Source organism: Mustela lutreola, chromosome 1 (assembly GCF_030435805.1).
Source record: "Mustela lutreola isolate mMusLut2 chromosome 1, mMusLut2.pri, whole genome shotgun sequence".
NCBI lineage: Eukaryota > Metazoa > Chordata > Mammalia > Carnivora > Mustelidae > Mustela > Mustela lutreola.
This window is the reverse complement of record NC_081290.1, coordinates 66,646,522-66,666,243: the sequence shown is the minus strand read 5'-3', so window position 1 is coordinate 66,666,243 and position 19,722 is coordinate 66,646,522. Positions and strand designations below refer to the sequence as shown.

The following is a 19,722-nucleotide window of genomic DNA, read 5'->3' as shown; positions in this document are numbered from 1 at the left end:
GAGCACTGGAAGGAATAGGAAACCTAACTTCGTTCTTTGTTTTTTCCATTCAGGTGGGGGTAGCTGGCCGCATGATGCTGGTGTATCTGTCATGATGAGTTAAAGCCCAAGGGGCTCCAGCCACGTTTGGGAGCTGGCTGTGTCAGGAGTCTTGGACTTGATTTATTTCTAGGCTTAGATAGTAGAGCAAATGCTCAGGGGACAGTTTCCCCAAACTCTTCTAGCTGGTCGCTGTGACTCCAGGTAAAGTAATTTCCAAAGATACAGTGATTGTTGAGGAGGCAGGGGGAGAGCTAACCCCGGAGGGTCTCCGTGGGTCCCCCACAGGAGGGGAGGGGACCTCCAGGACAGCAGGGAGAAACTGCCTGGCTGTCACACCTGTTGGGAGGACTAGGGGCTGATCGTGCTCCGCAGGGGACACCATACTTCCCATCTGCTCTCCTCCCTTAAAAATAAAAGGATTCCGGTGGATTACGGTCTAGATGTGTATCAAGGTCTTCCGAGGGTGTGGGATCCCTGGTGCTGGGCGGCCAGGGCAGGGGCGCGGCGGAAGTGCCCGCTCAGCTTCTGTGGGACCCGGGGCCGGGAGACGGGAGGAGGACACGGGGGCGCAGGAACGGACCGGGTCTACGGGGGACCCGGGTGTGAGGTGGTGTCGAGAGGGACTCGAGGCGGGATCGCAGGACGGCCCGAAGGGACGGAAGGGGACCCAGGCACCGGTGTGAAGGGACCGGGGCCGGGAGAAAGGAGAGGACCCGAGCCGGGGATCTGGAAAGATTCCACCGCGGGGACTAGCCACCACCTCAGCTCCGGCAGCGGAAGTCCCGTCCAGGGAATGGAAGTGGGGGCCGGGCCCCGCCCCCCGCCCCTCCTCGCCCCTCCCCTCCCCTCCCCTCCCCTCCCCTCCCCTCCAGGTCCGCCTCTCTGGCCCCGCCCCTGGCTGAGGCCTCGCCCCTTATTCTCTCCGTTCTCTTCCCCTGGAAGCCCAGCTGTGCGCCCACTTTCTCGCCCCTGTAGGCGGTGCCCCCGTAGGCCCGCCCCACCCCCGGCGGCTCCGCCCGGCCACTGGGGCTCCGCCCCACAAACCGAGGACTCCCGCTCTATTCCCGAGACCCGCCCACGCTTCTAGAGACCACGCCTTCTCTCCACCCCGCAGGTCCCGCCCTCAGGAGGCCCCTCCCTGTCGGCCCCGCCCCCGAGCCCCGCCCCCCGGGCGGGCGGTGGCGGCTGAGCGACCGTTGCGCGCGGGCGGAGCGGATTGCGCCCGCGGAGCGAGCGGCCGGTAGGTTGCGGGCCGGGCGCAGGGCCGCCCCGCCTCCGTTTCTTTCTTCTCTGGGCGCGCGCTCGCTCCCTTCGCGGCCCGGCCGCCAGCCCCGCCCCCGCCCAGCGCGGCGGAGGGGGCCCGGGGGCGTCCGGCCGGCGTCCGGCTTGTTTGGGCCCCTCAACCCCGCGCCCCCGGGCGGCCGGGCCGCCGGCCGCTCTCCTTTTGTTCCCGGGCCTCCGCCGGGACTCGTCGTGGGCTCGGCGCGCGCGGACCCCGCCCGGAGCCTGGGTTGTGGGGTCGCCGAGGGGTCCGTCGCTCCTTGGCTGGACCCGAGGGCCCGGGCCGGGGGGCGCGGGGCGGCGGCAGACGGGCCGGGGGTTCGGGCCTCTGTCCCCGCCGCTTTCGCCCCGTCCTGGGCTGGAGCCGGGGCGCCGCGGGGCCCGAGTCCGCGCGGGGTCTCGAGTTTCCTGGCCGTCCCGGCCGGCGGCTGCATTGTTTGGGCAGAGCTGCCTCCGGAGATCCCGACTCCGGCGGTTAACTGAAGCAGCGTCAGGGCCGCCGCCCTGCGGGTTCCCCTGGCCCGGCTGTGCTGCCAGCTTGGGGGTCCTGGCGTAGACAGAGCGGCTCAGAGCTGTGGGGCGTAGAGAGAGCCCCAGAGTTGTGGGGTGTAGACAGAGCGGCTGGGATCTGTGGGGCCTAATAAGACAGAGCCCCAGAGTTGTGAGGTGTATCCAGAGCGGCTCCGAGCTGTGTGTGGGGCGTTGGGCAGAGCGACTCCCAAGTTGTGGGGTGTGGACAGAGCAGCAGAGTTGGGGGTAGAGAGAGCTACCCAGAGTTGTGGAGTATAGACAGAGCGACCCAGAGTTGTAGGGTGTAGGCAGCAGCGCCAGAGTTGTGGAGTGTAGACAGAGTGGCCCAGAATTGTGGTGTATAGACAGCAGCGCCAGAGTTGTGAGTAGACAGAGTGGCCCAGAGTCATGGAGTGTAGGCAGAGCCCCAGAATTGTAGGGTATAGACAGAGTGGACCAGAATTGTAGAGTGTAGACAGCTGTGCTGGAGTTGTGGAGTGTAGACAGAGCCCCAGAATTGTGGGGTATAGACAGAGTGGCCCAGAATTGTGGGGTGTAAGTAGCGAGCAGCCCTGGAGTCATGGGGTATAGACTGAGGTCCCCCGTGTGCCCTGCCTGGCCATGCTCCGGGATAAGCCCTTGGGCAGGTGGCTACCTGCTCTGTTGCTCATGGTGGATGGGCGTGGGAATGGTGCCCACCCATGGGCCCCTCAGGATTCTCAGGGGTGTGTCTGAGGCCCTGGGAGCAGGCAGTGTCGGTGATTCTGTAGTCGCAATGGGGCCAGTGTGAGGCCGGGCGTCCTGTAGGAGTGTGTGCTCCAGAGAGGAGGAGCGTGGTGGTGGTGGGGTAACACCCCCCACCCCAGGCTGGGGTGAGGCACGGGGAGTGGTCCTGGAGTCTGGAACATGCTGTGAGTGGAAGGCGAGGAATAAGAGAATGTGGTCACAGTTTCACTTTAGAGACATAATTGTCACCGTGTGCAGTTTCATGAAAATGCCACCTCACCCAGTGGGTTTGAGGACCAGAGACGGTGGCACAAGGGCCTGGCTCAGGACCCGGGCTGGAGGGACACGTCTCAGGCAGGCTGCCTATTGCCTGGCGCCCATAGCAAGAGCACTAGCTGACTGGTGATGAGGTCTGGGACCACTGGGATGGATGGGGCAGAGGAGGCCACGGTGACTGGAGGGAAGCCCATGGACTTGGGCTGGACGTGGGGAGTGACCGTAGTGGCAGTGTTATGGGGTGGGTCGCGGTGAGAAGGGAGGCACCGAGCTGGCCTGCGTGGCAGAGAGGAAGGCGGCTGTGGGCTGGTGGCCCTGGGGTCAAGGGCAGGCCTCCTTCTCCCCTCTTGCCAGAATAAGGGTGGGGGCCAGTGGCCAGGCAAAGGAGGAATGGAGGAGCTGTGGGAGAGGCTACGGGGCACAAGGGACAGAAGTGCTGCCTGCTTCCCCAGGAGGTTCGGACGAAGGTGACCTTGAGCTGGCTTTCTGGTGACCATCTTCAGTCGTCTGTCTGTGCCCGAAGCAGGCCAAGCTGAACAGTCAGGATGCAGGAAAAGCAGTGCCGGTGGAGGAGGGTGGTTCACACTCTGGGGGCGGGTGGGTGCAGAAGGGAGTGGAGTGTAGACAGACCTGTCTTGTCCGTGTCACAGCTCATGGTTTTCTTGCCTTGGGTGGGATGCCCAGAAATGTTTTACTTTCTAATTGGCACTTGAGTTTCCCATGGCTGCTGTGACAAGCGACCACACAGTTAGTGATGGAAGCTGCTGGAGGGCAGAAGTCCAACATGGGTGTCCCGGGGCTGAGACCAAGGTGGCGCTTGGGCCAGGGAGAACCCGTTCAGCTTCTTGGAGGCTGTCCTCTGTCCTTGCTCCCCTGCCCCCGTCTCCCAGCTCCCTCCCTCTGCCTCCTTCCCGAGAGGACCCCCATGATGGCGCTCAGACCTGGGGTCCTCTCTCATCACAGGACCCGGAATGTAATCACAACTCCCAAGTCCCTGGGTCCTCTCAGGTGACATTCACGGTCTGGGGAGCTAGGACCCGAGTCCTAAGGGACCATTCTAGCCTCCCACCATGCTCCTGACTTCAGTTCTGGGAGGACTGGGTCTTCCCTCTCCTTGCTGAGGAGCGGCCATCTCCCGTACCTTTCTCGGTGGCCTGGGGAAGAAGATAAGCCCTGCTCAGGGTTCAAGGCTGCTAGAGGACTTGCTTTTACCTTTTGGGAGGTGATGGTCCCCTACTCCCTTCCCCATCTGATAAAAACTAGTTTCTCTTGAGAAGTGCACCCTATACGCACGCACACATGATTTTATCGTAGACACGAGTTTTCCCATGATCGTCCCCATGTCCCCACATCCAGCCCAAGTTCTCAGGTTCGCCAGGTTGATTCGGACTTGTGCTCCAGGCAGAGCTGTTGAGTCTAAACCTTCCCAAAGAAGACGTGTAGTTTGTCCTTTCTGCTCTCGTTCCATCTCCCGCCCAGTGGCTTTGCTGTCCCCAACCATGCAGTTGTGGTGATCCCCAAGGTATATCCTTTCCCATCTTTTTTCTTGTTTACACAGTCATTTATAGGTGGACACGCCCACACAGCACATTCCCCCCAGTCCAACACACAGACACCCAACACTGCTGCTATCCTGCCCAGCCCTGTCACCCACCTATGGAAGGACTCTTGCCTTACACCCAGCACGTGTCCCTCCACACCCCTATTATGGCCATGCTTCTTGTTCTTCTCCCGGAGTCCTGCGTCCTGCCCCAGTCTGTTCCTGTCCTGGGGGGCCCATGGCTGGCTACTGCACAAGGTTCCCTGGACTGCTCTCCCTCTGTATTGGTCCCTGCACTCTGGACCCCTCTCTCCTCTGCCTGTGCTCGATGCTTGTTTTGGTGAAGGACAGTCTCTGGATGACTATCATGTAGATACTGCTTTTTTAAAAAAGATGTTATTTATTGAAGGGGGCAGGGCAGAGGCAGAGAGAATCACAAGTAGGCTCCCAGCAGAGCATGGAGTCTGACACAGGGCTCAAGCCCGTGACCCTGTAGACTGTAGCTTGAGCCGAAACCAAGAGTCAGATACTTCACTGACTGAGCCACCCAGGCATCCCAGTGTAGATATTCCTTTTGTCTTTATTTTGAAAATATCTTTGCTCCTCAGTTACTTTTAGTTTAGCTGAGTATAGAATATTGAAATACTGAAAAGTATTTTCTCAGGATCTTGAAACTGTTGCTTCACTGCCTTCGGTTTCTAGCACAGGTGCCATTCTGTCTGTGGTGTGGCCCCAGGGAGCTTGTAGGCATGTCCCTCGTGCCCCTGTGCTCTGAAGTAGCCTGTGACAGTGCTTGCTGTCGTCGCTGTGCCGGGGACATGCTGGGACCCTGTTACTCCTGAGAGAATTCCTTTCTGTCTTGTGTTCTCTTTCTGGAACTCCCTTTATTTGGAGTTTGGATCTCCTGGCTGAACTACTGATCCCTGAGTCTTGTTGATCTCAGACAGATGTTTGCTGGACTCTTGGGAGATGCCTGTGCATGTCTTCCAGCTCTTCCTTTAGTTGTTTCATTTCTGTTATCCTTTTAGGTTTTCAAGCATTCTTTTTGGATTTTCCTTTTTGAAAAAGATTTATTTATTTGAGAGAGCGTGTGTGGGAAGAGGAGGCAGAGGGAGAGGGAGAGAGAGTCTTAAGCAGACTCTGCGCTGAGCAGGGAGCCTGACGTGGGGCTTGATTGCATGGCACTGAGATCACTCATTACCTGAGCCCGAACCAAGACTTGGACGCTTAACTGACTGCATCACCCAGGTGCCCCCCAATTCCCTTTTCTTTCTTAAAAAATATAATCTTGTTCTTCATTTAGAGATGCAAGATCTTATTTTTTAGAAGATAACAAACAACTTTGAATTGTTATTCTGTTTTCTTATTTTTCTCCCTGTATTTTTCATGAGACTATATCCTCCATGAGACCAGGTTTTCTTCCCTCAATATTATACATGGCTAATTTCAAACACCTGAAATTATGCCTGGCACCTACAAGAAACACCATATAGCATTCACATCTTCCGTATTATTTCTGTTGTTTGGGTGGTAGGGATTTGGGTTGTTCTAACAGTTCCTGAGAAAGGTTTTCTCAAATCTCCAACAGCTTTGATTTGTCTCTTTCTACCTTTACTTCTTTCTGGTTTGATTCACGTGTTCGAATCTCTGTTATTAAGTTCGCACATTGGTGATGGTGATGCTGCTGATGAATAGGGCTTTGGTCTTGATGTCTGATGTTAGTTTTTTTAAAGAAGAGGGTTGGTGCCAATGGGGAGAGAGAATCTCAAGCAGTCTCCATGCTCAGCATGAGCCCATTCTCAGCACACTGACATTGTGACCTGAGCTGAAATCAAGAGTCAGATGCTTAACCGACTGAGCCCCCATACTGAGAGCGCCTTTGAAGTCCCATACTGAGAGCGCTTATAGCTCTCTCCCATTTACAGTTTCCCTGGCCTGGTTCTTCGGTCCTTTACGCTCAGCCTGTGTGTGTTCTTACGATGTTCAGAGTCAGCGTCTTATAAAGCATATGCTTGAGTCCTGCCCATTGATCCAGTTGAGAGGTTCCGCTTGTGATGTGAATGTTTTGTTCATTTACAGTTTTTAGTTTTTAACTAGCCTTCACGTTGAAGACTTTATAATTAATAACAAACACACATTTTTCCAAAGCAGTTTGGAGGTGGGCCATAAATAATATTTGGAATACTTTTATTTTTTTTAAGATTTTAAATTTATCTGTTTGAGAGAGAGAGGGAGCGAGAGAACAGCAGCAAGGAGGAACAGAGAGAGAGGGAGACGCAGACTCCATGGAGCAGGGAGCCTGAGGTGGGGCTCAATCTCAGGACCCCAGGATTTTGACCCGAGCCAAAGGCAGACATGTCACCGGCTGAGCCCCCCAGATGTCCCTACAGAGCACAGCTTCATCAGGCTCCTACCCTTAGGCAGGCTATGCACTCCGTGACTCCTCTTAAGTGTAGTCCAGAGGAGCTGAACCCAGGAAATGTTTTCCCCAGGAAGTACTGGGGCAGGGTGAGGTGCCCAGACCACCCTGCTCACCAGAGCCCCGGGCCCCTAGCTTCCTGGAGTCCAGCCAGAAGCCAGGTCTGTGGGGTTAAGCATTTATGGGGCGGTTGGGTCCCTGGAGGAGATGGGGTCCCTGCCCCACCCCCTTGTTAGTTTGCTGTGGCTCTTATCACAAAGCACCACAGACAGAGGGCACTTAAAGTAGCAGGAATTTATTCTCTTGCGGTTCTGAAGGCCAGGAGGCCAAGTCCTAGTGTGGGCAGGGCTGGGCTCCCTCCGAGACTCTTGGGAAGGGTCTGTCCTACCTCTTCCAGCTTCTGAGGCTACTGGCAGCTGGGATGTGGCTGTCCCGCCCCATCCCTGCCTCTAGGTTCTGGGGACCCATCCCCTACTTGTGCTGGATCTTCCCTCTGCCTTCCTCTCCTAGGGATGCTTGGGGTGGCATCTGGGGCCCACTCAGACATCAGGATCATCTTGTGTCACAGAAGCCTTCCTTTAAGCCTATCTGCAAAGACCTGTTTCCAAAGGAGTTCCCATTGGGTTCTACAGATTAGGGCCTCATGTCCTTGGGGCAACCGTGTAGCCCACGACACACGCCCTGCCTGGACCCAGGAGGTGAGGAGCCATGTGGGGTCACCGGGACTTAGGGCCTCCTGCCCATGTGACTGCCTCTGGCCCTCGCCCCTCCCGTGGCTTCCATGCGGGGGCTGCCCTCGGCCTCCCCAGGGGCAGGACTGACGTGGCTTGTCCCTCTCACATTCCCCGCCGGAGTGGGCTGGTGACTTGGTGTATCTGCAGACTCGCTTATCTCCCTGGGAGTAACGGAGAAGGACGCAGAGAGCAGAAAGATTTCCTGCAGCCCTAATGGAAGAAGCAGACAAGACAGTACAACGTTCTCTGCCTGCTCCCCTTGAACCCTGTAGGGAATGACCAGATTTGTCCGTGGGTGGAAGAATGCCCCATGCGAGGCCTGCAATAAGGTCCTTTGTTCTGTTTTTCTAGGTATCCGGGAGTTGGGGGGAGGCAGGGAGGGGTGGGGGGTCAGGCAGGGCTTGGCCTGTCCCCTCTTGTCCTGGGGCTGTCCCTGTCCACATCGCCGAGGGAGGCTGGGGGGACACTGGGGGCGGTGAGGGTAATGGGATCCAGCCAGGCCCTAGTGAGGAGGAGCTGAGGGATACTGAGTCAGGGGCCGTGGGCACTGCGGCTTTCTCTGTCCCTTCAGTTAGATTTATCAGACATAAGGTACTGCACAGTATTCGGGACATGCCTAGACTCACACTTACCCCTCTTTGATCTGAAATTCAAAATGTAACCAGGTGTCCTGTTTATTTGCTACACCCACCAGCTCGTTGAACTGCCACAGACAGAAATACCAAGCAGAGCTAAGAAGGGAAATTCAAATAACGGGGGGCGGGGGGGGGGGAATGGAGACGGCTTTGCCTCCAGTATACCAAGACTCTTGTGCTAGAATTTGTTTCTGGAATCAGAAAGAGCAGTGCAGTTCCATCAGCTGCAGAGGAAGCCACAAGCTGGGGGCTGGAGGGGGTCGATCCTGGCTGTGGGGGCTGGGTGGCAGTGAGCTGCGGCTTCAGGCCCTTGTCTGAGCTCCTTGTGGAAGGTGTGGTGCCGAGCCTGAGCTGACAGCAGACGGCAGACATGGCCAGAGTGTGGGGTCCCCTGGTCTGCAGGGTGGTCAGGGGGATTGGTGGGGATTGGAGGAGTTCGTGGGCTTCAAGCTGAGCCGAGAAGCTGTGAAGGGATAGGGAGAGGGCACATTGGGGGAAGAGTGATTTCTCGAAAGGGGTCAAGGCTGTGTGCCCTCCCGTGTGTCTCCCTGTCCTTCTGTGGGTGGTGGCGTTGGTTTGATGAGCTGTGCTTTCCCCCGGGAGCCATCGCCAGTGACTGTTCATCTGTTTCCCGGGAGCTGCTGTTGAAGCCACTCCACAGCCGTCAAGGGAATGAGCGACCACACAGATGATGCAGGGGCCGTGGGAAGTCATGGGGTGGTGAGGCCAGGCCTGCCTCGGGGTGGGGGGGATGCGGAGGTTGGGGCTGGCCTCGGCAGTCAGGTATCCTTGTTCAGCCCAGCCCTGTGGAGAGTAACAGAATTATAGAAGGGAGCCAGTGGGTCAGGCCGGTGGCCGGGGCCCTGCGTATGCATGGGGTATTCAGGTTGTAGGTGTGGTTGCTGGGTCACAGCAGGCATGTCTTTGTGTCTCCCGAGGCTGCAGGTGCTTTGTCCCAGCCTCTGTGCGTGGTGTGAGCCCCGCTGATATTCGAGAATGAGATTTCTTAATCGTCGGAGGTCTTGGGATTTTTTTTTTTTTTTAAAGATTTTATTTATTTATTTGTCAGAGATAGAGGGAGAGAGAGAGAGTAAGCACAGGCAGACAGAGAGACAGGCAGAGGCAGAGGGAGAAGCAGGCTCCCTGCCGAGCAAGGAGCCCGATATGGGACTCGATCCCAGGACGCTGGGATCATGACCTGAGCCAAAGGCAGCTGCTTAACCCACTGAGCCACCCAGGCGTCCCAGGTCTTGGGATTTTTATGTATTTCTTTGAGATGAGAGAGCAAACATTTGCTTCTCTTAATTGGTTAGCCTACACATTTGGTTCCATGTCAACTTCACATCCCAGATGATTCGAATCACTCAGAAAGATGCGTGAATATTTTTTGAACCTGTAAAACGGGCCTTTGTAATTTAAATGATAGTCTTTGTGCCAGTTCTAGACCTTGTCCTTCCTGTGCCAGAGAAGGGGCAAACGCTGGGGGAGAGGGGTGTCGGAGCTGGGCCTCAGTCTGTAGCGGGACTCCAGGAGCAGGAGGAATGGACCCATGCTGCTGGGTGCTGTCCTGTTCCCACAGGCCCTTGTGTCTGGAGGGCCTTGGGCACTCGCTTGGCCACTTGCTGGCGCCACAGGTTTCCCTCTGCTGCTGAGCTGTGACTGGGGCTGGGGAGGCGGGGAAACCAAGGGGAGGCCAGGAAAAGACCGAGGGGCTGTGGGCTCAGGGCTATGAAAATGCGCAGGTGTCCTGTTCTGAAGGAGGAAGCTGGGTAAGTGTAGGGCTCGTGTTTCAAGCTTTCTTTGTGCTAAGGATGACATGAGCATGACTATTTCTTCAACTGCGTAGTAGAATTTTCAGAATTTCATTTCCTTTTCACATTAGACTGGAGGTAGTTATTGTACATACGTTTTTCTGATGGGTTTGCCAGTCTTGAGTCTCTTCTCTCTTTTACTTCTTTCTTTCTCCTCTTTGCTCATTGCTTCTAATTGCTGTCATTACTGGTTCCAGGAGCCACTTTACTATTGGAGTGCATACTTGGCTCCCCTGCTAATCGCAGCTGCTCAGCGAGGGGCTGGCTCTTCCTGGCTCAGCCTGGAGCCTGGAGCCTAGAGCCCAGCCAGCAGGGCAGACAGGGATGCACACCGTTAGTTCTGAGCCCGATGTGAGCCCCTCGCGGCTTGATCTCGTGGTTTCTTTGGACTCAGAAGTGTTAAACCTCAAGAACTGGCATTAAAAAAAGCCCGACGCAAAACCTCTGTGTAATCACAAAATGCTGGGACATTGTATATATTGTGCTCTTCTGTTCAGCCTTGTAAATTATTCCGACAACCATGCATGCAAATGATTTCATTGGCTACTGACCTGCTTCCTCAGCTTAGATTAGTGGCGAATTTGGGAGATGAAGCTACCTGGGGATTGAGCTAGACTCTTCAAGAACCAGGTAAATAATTTTGGTAGGAGGAGAACCTCACGGGAGGTCAGCTCCTCTCGTGCTGATGAGCCCAGACTGGGATCAGTCGGCTGAGTCTGCATTCAGTCATGACCGTGACCATGGGCAGCGTGCCTGGGCCTCGTGTTCTCCGTTGGGTAGTGGGATGGTCATGGTTAGCTGTGAGGTCACAGTGCTTACATAGTCACCCAGTGCGGTCACTGTCCTTGGCTGGTTTGCTCCGTTCCGTAGTCTGTTTATCTCAGGTGTGTGCAGACGGATTTCCTGAATTGCCTCATCACAGATTAGTTGAGGGGAACCTGTGAGAAAGCTAATCTCGCATTGCTGCCTAGAAATAAATTTAGCGCTGTTTTGTCTGTGTTTATAGCAGCCAGGCTAAGGAGGGTAGGTCTGCTTCCAGGCTCGCTCACATGCTGGCCGTAGCCTCCGAAGACCTCACGTGGCTGCTGGCAGGCCTCCTGACCTTGCTGTTGGCCAGAGACATTGTTGCCATTAGGCTGCTGGCCGCTGACTTCCCTCGCAGTGAGGGAGGGAGATGGCTGGACTCTGTAGTCATCTTGGAAGTGGCTTCTCATTGCTTCTACCCTGGTTATTAGAAGTGAGGCACTAGGTCCAGCCCGGGCCCCGCGGGTAGGGGGCTGCCAAGGGTGGGACACTAGGAGCGCATCACTGAGTAACAGTGTAAGTATAAATACGGGTCAGTCTGCTCTAGCACTGTCCAGCCCCGGCCCCAGTGCATCATGGCCCTCCCAGTGCACAACACTCCCCCGGAGAGCCTCCCCCCACCACGTCAGCTCGGTGCAGAAGTCCCATGGTGTCAGTCAGCGCTGGGCATGCATGAGCCTCCCACACGTGGTTCCTTGATGCAGCCCGTGGAGTGCACTTCCTCACATCCTGGACTCTAGAGGCCGGCTCCCAGACCCTCCCCCACACCAGGGCGCACTGTTGGCACAGACTGAGGCTAGCCACCGTGGCCACTCCTGCTCAGGACAAGGGGAGGGGGCGCATAGGGCTTGGCGGGTGTTAAAAATGCCTTAGTCAGGTGCCAGGGTCTGGGGACAGCAGCTCTCACACTGACTTCTGGGTTCCTGAGCCCCGTCCTGAGTCACCATCCCTTGTCCTGGGAGACAGCTCATACTTTTAGGGGATGTGGGTCTTCACCTGCTTCCTGCCAGTTGATAGTTTGGGATCTAGTGTCCACTTTCCATTATGTGCCTCTTCTGACGCTTTTAGTCCCAGCTACCGACCCCCCGGCTAATAGAATTTTCTGGACCATCCATGGGCCTTCTTTGAATCGCACTGGTGTTCACTCCCTTGGACGATGTTGAGATGAGCCTTCCTCCGTCTTGGGCTCCTGAAGGGTCAAGGGTGGTGGCCGTAAGCAGCCTTCTGGAGGCCCTGTTGCTCAAGGTGAGGGTCTGTGAGGTTCACCCTTCATCTCTCAGAAGCCCTGTCTGTTACCCCAGTCCCATCCCTCACCCGGCAGCTTTCCCTGACCTCACATGCACTGTCACTTGGCCCGCACCGAGGTAGAAGGCAAGGCAAGAAGGTGGCATTTGGGGATATCAGGGCCTACGCGGACAGTGGGGATGACAGATGGAGAGGGGGAGGGGGAGGTGCTGGTGAGTGCCCCCAAGGAGAGGTGCCCAGACGTGCCAGAGGGGTGCAGCAGGGGCAGGGGATGTGACCCCGAATGGAGTCCTCGTTTTGATATCCGTGCCCTTCTCCTGCGCTATTTTGCTTCCTGTCATATGGCTGGTTTTCCATCCACGGGCTCTGTCCTGCATTGCAAACATGTGATGCCATGTGCTCACCGTCGGGTGCCCGCCTTGCGGAGAGCTCTCTTTTGGTGGCTATTTCCTTCCTTCAGTGTAAGCAGGTGACCATCTGCTCTGGCACTTGAACCTCAGGACCACCCCTTTGGGTCTGTATTATGCCCCCGGCAGGGGCAGGTGAGCTGAGCAGGGGACAGTGACTGTTCCTGCTGCCTGCTCGCACTCCAGCTGCCCACTGCCCTGCTTCCCTTGGTGTTGGGACTTAACTGGGTGGGAGGCTGGGTCTCTTGCCTGCTGACCTGGGCAGTGAGGCTGACAGCCCTTGCTGGAAGGAGCTGGGTTCAGGGGTTCAGGTAGAGGGGCATTGGGTTCTGGGAACAGGGAATGGTGCTGGGTCCTAGCTTCCCCTTAGGGAACCAAGACATGTGCCAGAGTGGGTTTCTGTCAGCTTTCTTTCTTCCTTTCTTCCTTTCCTTTCCTTTTGTTTTTAGTAGGCTCCACGTCCAGTGTGGAACCCAGTGCAGGGCTTGAACTCGTGATCCTGAGATCATGACCCGAGCTGAGATCAAGACTCAGATGCTTCACCGTCTGGGCCGCCCCAGCGCCCCCTGTGTGAAACCTGCTCTTTGCTTCCTTTCATCCCTTTACTCTTTTCTGAGCTGGTGTTGCTTATACTCTTGCTGATTGATGGGGGAGTGAACGGGGAGGGGGTGGGGGGGCGATGGCTTCTGCTCACCCCTGGCCCACCATGAGACTTGCTCTGTGGCCATGAGGACGCACTGCGCCCTCGCCAGCCCCATTACACTTACGGCACGGTCTCCTGCACAGGAACCAGCGGGGTAGGGGGCAGACGCCATGGCGGCAGAGGACACACCGTAGGGCACTGGGTACCAAGGTTGCGTCCCCGCCGGGCCAGCAGTGGGGCGGGATGGATGTGGGTCTGCAGAGGGAAGTCCACCATTGTTTGTGTATGACAAAGAATTACATGTAAAATGCGTCACACACTTCAGTTAACTTTTATTTTTTTTTCTAATTACAAAAGTCATGTTTGTTCTTTTTCGAAATTTTAGATGCTATGAACAAAACATTAAATTCCAACACTTAGAGAAAGGGAAGACTGTATCAGCCACATTTAATGGTTCAGCAGGTGCTTACTGAACACCTTCTTTTGCTCCAGAGGGCCAGAAGACGTGAGCATGGAGACCACCCACATAGCCACACCTCTCGCGTGTGTCAGGGAGGGGAATGAGCAGAGGGACCTGGGCCTGTGATGGGCCCTGGGGATGGTGGGTGGTCTGAGAATGGGCGTTCCCTAGGGGAGGGTGCTGTGAGCTTGGTGCTGGTGACAAGGGGTGAGAGCCAGCACATTCTTGCCCCACGAGGGGTCCAGTGTGGCCCCCTGGGTCCTGTGGCTCCTCAGGTGGGTGGGAGGAGTGCCGGCAAGGATGGAAGTGAAAGCCTGGGCGGGCCCCCCTTCTCATGTGTGATTTCTCTGGACAAAACCTCAGCCAGGGGCGGAGTCTGGGTCTTAACCATACCCACGATCAAGGTCATCATGTGACCAAGGTCACAGGAATGGCTTGGCTGGTCCTCTAATGTCTGGTTCCACAGTCCAAGAGCCCTGACTGAAATAGTCTGCTGCACTCTGTTTTAGCTGCTACTGGGCGGCCAGAAGGCAGGCTCCTCTAGGAGAGGCTCGTCCATGGGACAGGATTCCCAGGATGGGTTCCTCCAGGATAAGATCCCCCAGCACAGGCTCCCCTGGGTGGGCCCTGTTGTCTCTGTTGTTCCCTCTTCCTAGAACAGTGCCTGCGCGGAGGAAATGCTCCTGGGTATTTAATGCACGCGGACAGACCTCAGCTCACTCTCTTGTGTTAGCAGAGGTGTTACAGTGCAGCTGGTATTTGGGGGAAGAGTGCAGGTGCCGCAGGTGCTGCCTGTCCAGCTGTCTTTTTAAAAGAATTTCCTTCTCTGGTCTCAAAGCCCAATAAGCCTTTCTCGGACAGCATGGGACATTTTCCTTTTCTGGTCTGTTTGGGGCTTCAGCCCGCCCCTGCAGGATGTCTGGGGGGTTGTTTATACATTGCTGGTGTTGACCGGATTCTCTGTGCTCAGGACAGCGCCACAGATCCCAGAGGGCTGTTCTGGGAGCATCGGCCACCGTACACCTGTCTGGCCGGCTGGTTCGGGTGAGTGCGGTCTGTGCTCAGCCCCACACCAGCCTAGAGCTTGCATCGTGGGTGAATAAAAAGAAACACAACCTGGGGAGTCAAACAAATGGTACACGTGGGGGACGGTTCCCATGTCTGGGGTATCCAGTTCATTCCGACGGTAGTCACTATGCGACAGACTCAGAGGTAGAGCGACTGCCTCCCTTCTGTGCCGCCCTTGTTCTCCGGTGACCTTGATGCTGATGGACTGAGGTTGGACACACTGCTTTGTATGGCCGCCGCTGACCTTTTGGAGCTGCAGGAAGCTTGAGGTCTTGGGGATGTGGATTAACGACATCGACATCGCTTCACTCCCCTCAAGTCATGGAGGTGCCAGCCACCCTTTGGGGGAGGGGAGCATGGGCAGGCTGGGAAGCACTGGGGGCATGGCCACTGGTATCCTGCTGGGAGCCCCCCACCCCCAGCTTTACCTGTCTGCTGCCTTCTCACTACTCTCATGCTTGTGCCCCAGCATGCAGGCGGGGAGCTGCAGAGCCTCCCAGGCCCAGCTCTGCTGTTTTCATGGCTTCTCGAGCAGATTCTGTCCCTTTATACCGGACCTGTCTCATCTCTCTAAAACTCTGATGGGACTTTTTTCACTTGTCCTGCTCAGCGTTTGGTGGGCTCTTTGTTTTAAAGGTTCTTGTTTTTCTGTAGCTCGGGGAAAGGGTCTGTTAATTTTTGGACCAACCTACCAACCAGGTTTTATTGAGCAAACATTATCACTAATGAATTCAGTTAATCTATTGCATACATTCCCCAACTCATCTGTCCATCCCTCATCTATCCCCCAGCCATCCATCCATCCATTCCCCATGATCCAATATCCCCCAGCCATCCCTCCATCCACCCCCTATCTATCCCCTAGCCACCCATCCCCCATCCATGCCCCCATCCATCCCCCAGCCATCCTCCTCTATCCCCCATCCATCCACCCATTCATCCCCACCCATCCCCCATCCATTCATCCATCCATCCCCATCTATCCCCCATCTATCCTTCATCCATTCATCCATCTCCCATCCATCCCCATCCATCCATCCAACCCCCATCCATCCATCCATCTATTCATCTATCCATCTATCCATCCATCCATCCATCTCCCATCCATCCCCCATCTATTCTTCATCCATTCATCCATCTCCCATCCACCCATTCATCCATCATCCATCCATCCATCCATCCATCCTCCACCCACCCTATCACTGGAGCTGTTACTGGGGCTGTGGTAACCTGTTGCTCCTGCAGAAGCTTGCAGACCACGCCCTGAGACTCGGCATGGCTGTGGTTTGGGGCTTGTAATGAAACTGCTGTGTTTCTGTCTGTGGGGCCTGAGCAAGTGGCCTATCAGCTGATCACAGGGATGGGGCTGGGGAGTGTTCCCTTCGCTCTGCTGACTGCAGGACTGCTCTGCTCTTTCTTCCAGTTTCTTTCTCTCGGTCCCCCTTTTCCACTTTTTTCTAACATCAAACTAGGCCCAAACTAGACATCCCACCAAATGCTGAAGCCTGGCTTTGGTCTCAGCCACCTCCAGGGTCCTCTGAAGAGAATGTTGTGTTTTCCGTATGATGTACAATTTAAGTCGTATGACCCAAATCTACCCTACAAATTTGGGGAGCCCTTTCTGGCTGCCTTCTGTAGGTGATGTAGTGACAGATGAGTGGAGAAACTCGTCCCTGAATTACCCACGTGTTTTCTTCCCCTCCACTCCCACTTTTCCCCTTGGCAGCTCTGGGTTGACCCTCCTGGTGGCTGAGGGCTTCTGCGCCCGTTTCCATATCCCAGGCCATCTGCTCCAGGGGCCGTCCTGTGTGGTCTGTGGCTTTGTGGACTCTGTTCACGTGACTGGTCCTTGTTTATGACAGCCTTTTCTTGGGGCCACCTCTTTGTGAATGTCTGCACGCCCTGGTTAGGACCTGGGGAGTCTCTCTGGGAGCCCCTGCTTGTGGTGGCTCCTGCCCGTGTGTCTGGGGAGGCCACGGGGCTGTCACCGAGAGAGAGGCAGCTTTGGGGAAGAGTTTGTTTAGACTGTTGAGTTTTAGGTGCCCCTGAACTTCAGGAGAGTATGGGTGGGGGATCACCATGTGGGAGACCCCCGCCTTGAGGAGTCTGATTGCTTGGGGCAGAGGGGAAAGAGCTTGGGGCCCCCATGCTTGGGGCAAGCCCAGGAGGTTTGGTGTGTGGAGTTTGCTGAGAAGTCAGGGAATGAAGGGTGAAAAGTGTCTGTGGATGCGGTTGTGTGGGGCTGTTGGTGGCCTGGTGGGACTGCTCGAGGCCAGTTTGGAGAGAGAGGTGCTTCCAGAAAAAGCTGTGTTTGATGGGCCGAGTGGGGTGGTAGGCAGCCAGGAGGGTGTGGGAAATGGGTTTGTAGCTGCAGAGAGAATTACCCATGAGGGAGGGCTTTGCTGTCTAGAGAGGAAATGGGTTCTCAAGGGAGAAGGAACAGGGGCATAGAGAAGGGGTCCTGGCCCGGGTTGACCAAGCTGGTGGTGCCATTTTGTGGAACAGAGTGTGTGGGGGCCATGACCCCTGGAGGGTCCCCATGGGGTGTGCTGTGCTCCTTGGGTTCCTTGGGAGAAGCTCACAGAGCGGCAGGGGTATGGATGTGTAGCTGGGGAGTCATTGGTGGCCTGCCAGTATCCTTGTCCCTGAGCTGTGGGGTCTTTGGTGGAAGGGTCCGCTCCCTCAAGGGGAAGCCCTGTGCTTGGCCAAGTCCCATGCACAGTCCCAGCCTGGGCCACTGTGAGTGGCAGGTAAATAATGTGAGCAGATGTCAGCTGGAAGTAGCCTACGTAACCCAAGAAACCACAAGCTTGTCCTCTGGCGTTTGGGGACCTGCCATATTGGGGAGGGCAGGTCCCAGGTCGGTTTGGTTTGGGGGAGAGCGGGAAGCATGTCCTGGACTGGGGACAGCTTCTCCGAGGTCGGGTGGTGGGCTGCTAGGATGAATCAGACAGGGTGAGGCTGGGATGCGGGGATGGTCAGCGTGTGTTGTGGTGCGTGTGATCATGTGGGGGCTGTGTTGGGTCTTCCGCAGATGTTCCCAAGGGGAAGCTAGGGGGAGGTGGCCCCCAGCGGGTGGAACTGGTGGAACTAGTGGGTGGAACTAGTGCTGTGGAAGTGCCTGGGTGGGTGGCTGGAGGGAGTGCCCAGACACGATGGACTTGGGGGAGGGGAGAGGGGCGGGGCCTGCTGGTGGCTGGATCCCAGTCCGGGAGGGTTGTATGGCGTTGCCAGGCTCCTATAGCCAGGGCTTAGGCCGTGGGAGGGACTGTGGCGGCTTGCTCCAGCCCCAAGGCTGTGTCTGCTTCCTCTGAGGACCCCTCCATGTGGACTCGAGAGAGCTGAGTTCCAGTCCACCCATGATGCCCATTAGCTGTGTAGCCCTTACAGGTTATCTCTCAGCATGTTCATTTGCTCATCTGAAAAGTGGGAATAATCATACCCATCTCATAGTGGCGTTGGAACCACATGGAAGGTTGTGAGAACAGCCCTGGCCGGTGACAAGTGCTGAGCACTGAGCACTGAGCACTGAGTAGCGGTCACTGAGTACCAAGTACTGAGTACTGAATACCAAGCACCTAGTACTGAGCACTTAGTACTGCATACTGAGGATTGAGCACTATGTAAGGCCCTACACTGCCAGTGCTTCTACTGTTGTCTGGCTGTGTTCCTGCTCTTCCTGCTTGTCCCCGGTATGCTGGGTACTCTGCCTGGTAGTTCTCAGGCTCCCCTCCTACGCTGCTCCTGGGCACTGTTGCTGTTCTGCACGGCTTCGGTCTTCAGCCCTGAGAATGCCTGTAACCTCTGGTGGCAGAGTCATGGTGAACTGGGGTGTGGTCGTCACAGATGTGTCCCCTTGTGGGTGGGGATGGAGGCCAAGCCCTGGGCGCTCTCCTCCCAGAGGGAACCCGAGCACAGGGTGCAGTTCGCCTTGTCTTGCTTCTGCCCCCTGGGGCCTGTTGGCTGCTCAGGGCCGGGCCCCTTTCTGGGGGCTTCTGGGTCTGACCCTGATTTGAACCTTAGAGAGGAGTCAGGAGACATCACTGCTGCTGATTTGTGTTTCTAGGTCCTGCTGGTCTGAACGACATGTTGGTAAAGAAATGGCCGTGTCATTTGGTGATGAGAAACTGATCCTGGTAGTGGGCGTAGTGAGGAGGAGACCCTCGCGTCCCCCTGTCTGTGCTGCGAGGAAGCTGTCACCTCTTTCTGACCTCTTCCCTTTCCTGCCCCATGGGGAGGCTGGATCAGAGGATGTCTTTGTCAGCTTAGGTTGCCAGGACACTCCCTGCTGAGCGGCTGGAGGCACGCCGAGGTCCAGGTGCCCACGGGTCCACTGTCCACCTCCTGCTTCCGTGTGGCCGCCTTCTTGTGTCCTCACTGTCCTCAACCGAAGGAGAGCAGGGGCGGAGGGCTGGGAGGGCCTTAGTCTCCTCTTCCCCATCCCGACCGCCCCACCCTCCTGATCTCATCTGAACCTAATCGCTCCCAAAGGCTCTCCAAATACCGTCCCACTGGTTGGGGGTGGGGAGTGGCATTTCAACAGCCTACGGATCCGGATCCGGAGACACATGCATTCAGCCCAGAGCAGCTGAGCTCCAGGCAGGGCGTTCCAGGTGTTGGCACCTGTCAGACGCACCTGGTGGGGGGGGTGGGGGTAGGGACTTTGTCGGAGCAGGTGGCTCAGACCTACTCACCCAGAGTTTTCGTGGTGGAGGAAAGGCACCTAGGAACTGGCACTAAAGCAGCTCAGATGGGAGAAAGCCTAGGCAGGGGTGGTGGTGGTGGGGGGATGGTGGTGTATGTGTGTGTGTGTGTGTGTGTGTGCTGGAAACTGTTCCCTGTGCTTTTTCTGAATTTCACTGCCTGCTCATTTTACTATTAACTGATGCAGTTTAAGGAAAAATTCACTTGTAGGCTGAACTCATAACACGTGGTTATAGGTATTAAGATACTACTTACATGAATTAGAAACAATTTTTTTTTTTTTTTTTTTTGTGCAAGCCAAAATGCAGAAGACTGTTACTCTGTGTTATATCATAGGTGCGGGGACTCTAGTGTTTGGATGAATTACAAAATAACTCTGCATATAAAATTAGGAAATCCTTTCTTTTATAGAGGTAG

General features: G+C 56.1%; 1 protein-coding gene and 1 long non-coding RNA gene across 7 annotated transcripts in view; one reads left to right on the top strand and one right to left on the bottom strand.

The window, feature by feature from the left end:
• Positions 1–1,203: 1,203 nt before the first annotated feature.
• The window catches only part of RGS12 (regulator of G protein signaling 12), a 105,286-nt gene continuing 86,767 nt past the window's right edge, over positions 1,204–19,722 (top strand). For 4 of the 6 annotated variants that reach the window (XM_059166356.1, XM_059166349.1, XM_059166333.1 and 1 more), the window contains exon 1: positions 14,785–14,928. The gene's annotated coding sequence lies outside the window, so the exon portion shown is untranslated. Of the gene's footprint in view, positions 1,283–14,784; positions 14,929–19,722 lie in introns of those variants that run through there. The other 2 variants (XM_059166342.1, XR_009351746.1) reach the window with 2 other exon arrangements.
• Positions 8,199–10,739, bottom strand: LOC131826795 (uncharacterized). The gene is made up of 3 exons (XR_009351756.1): positions 10,526–10,739; positions 10,070–10,269; positions 8,199–8,967 (listed from the first exon to the last, which is right to left on the bottom strand). It is a non-coding gene; the product is annotated as an uncharacterized LOC131826795 (long non-coding RNA).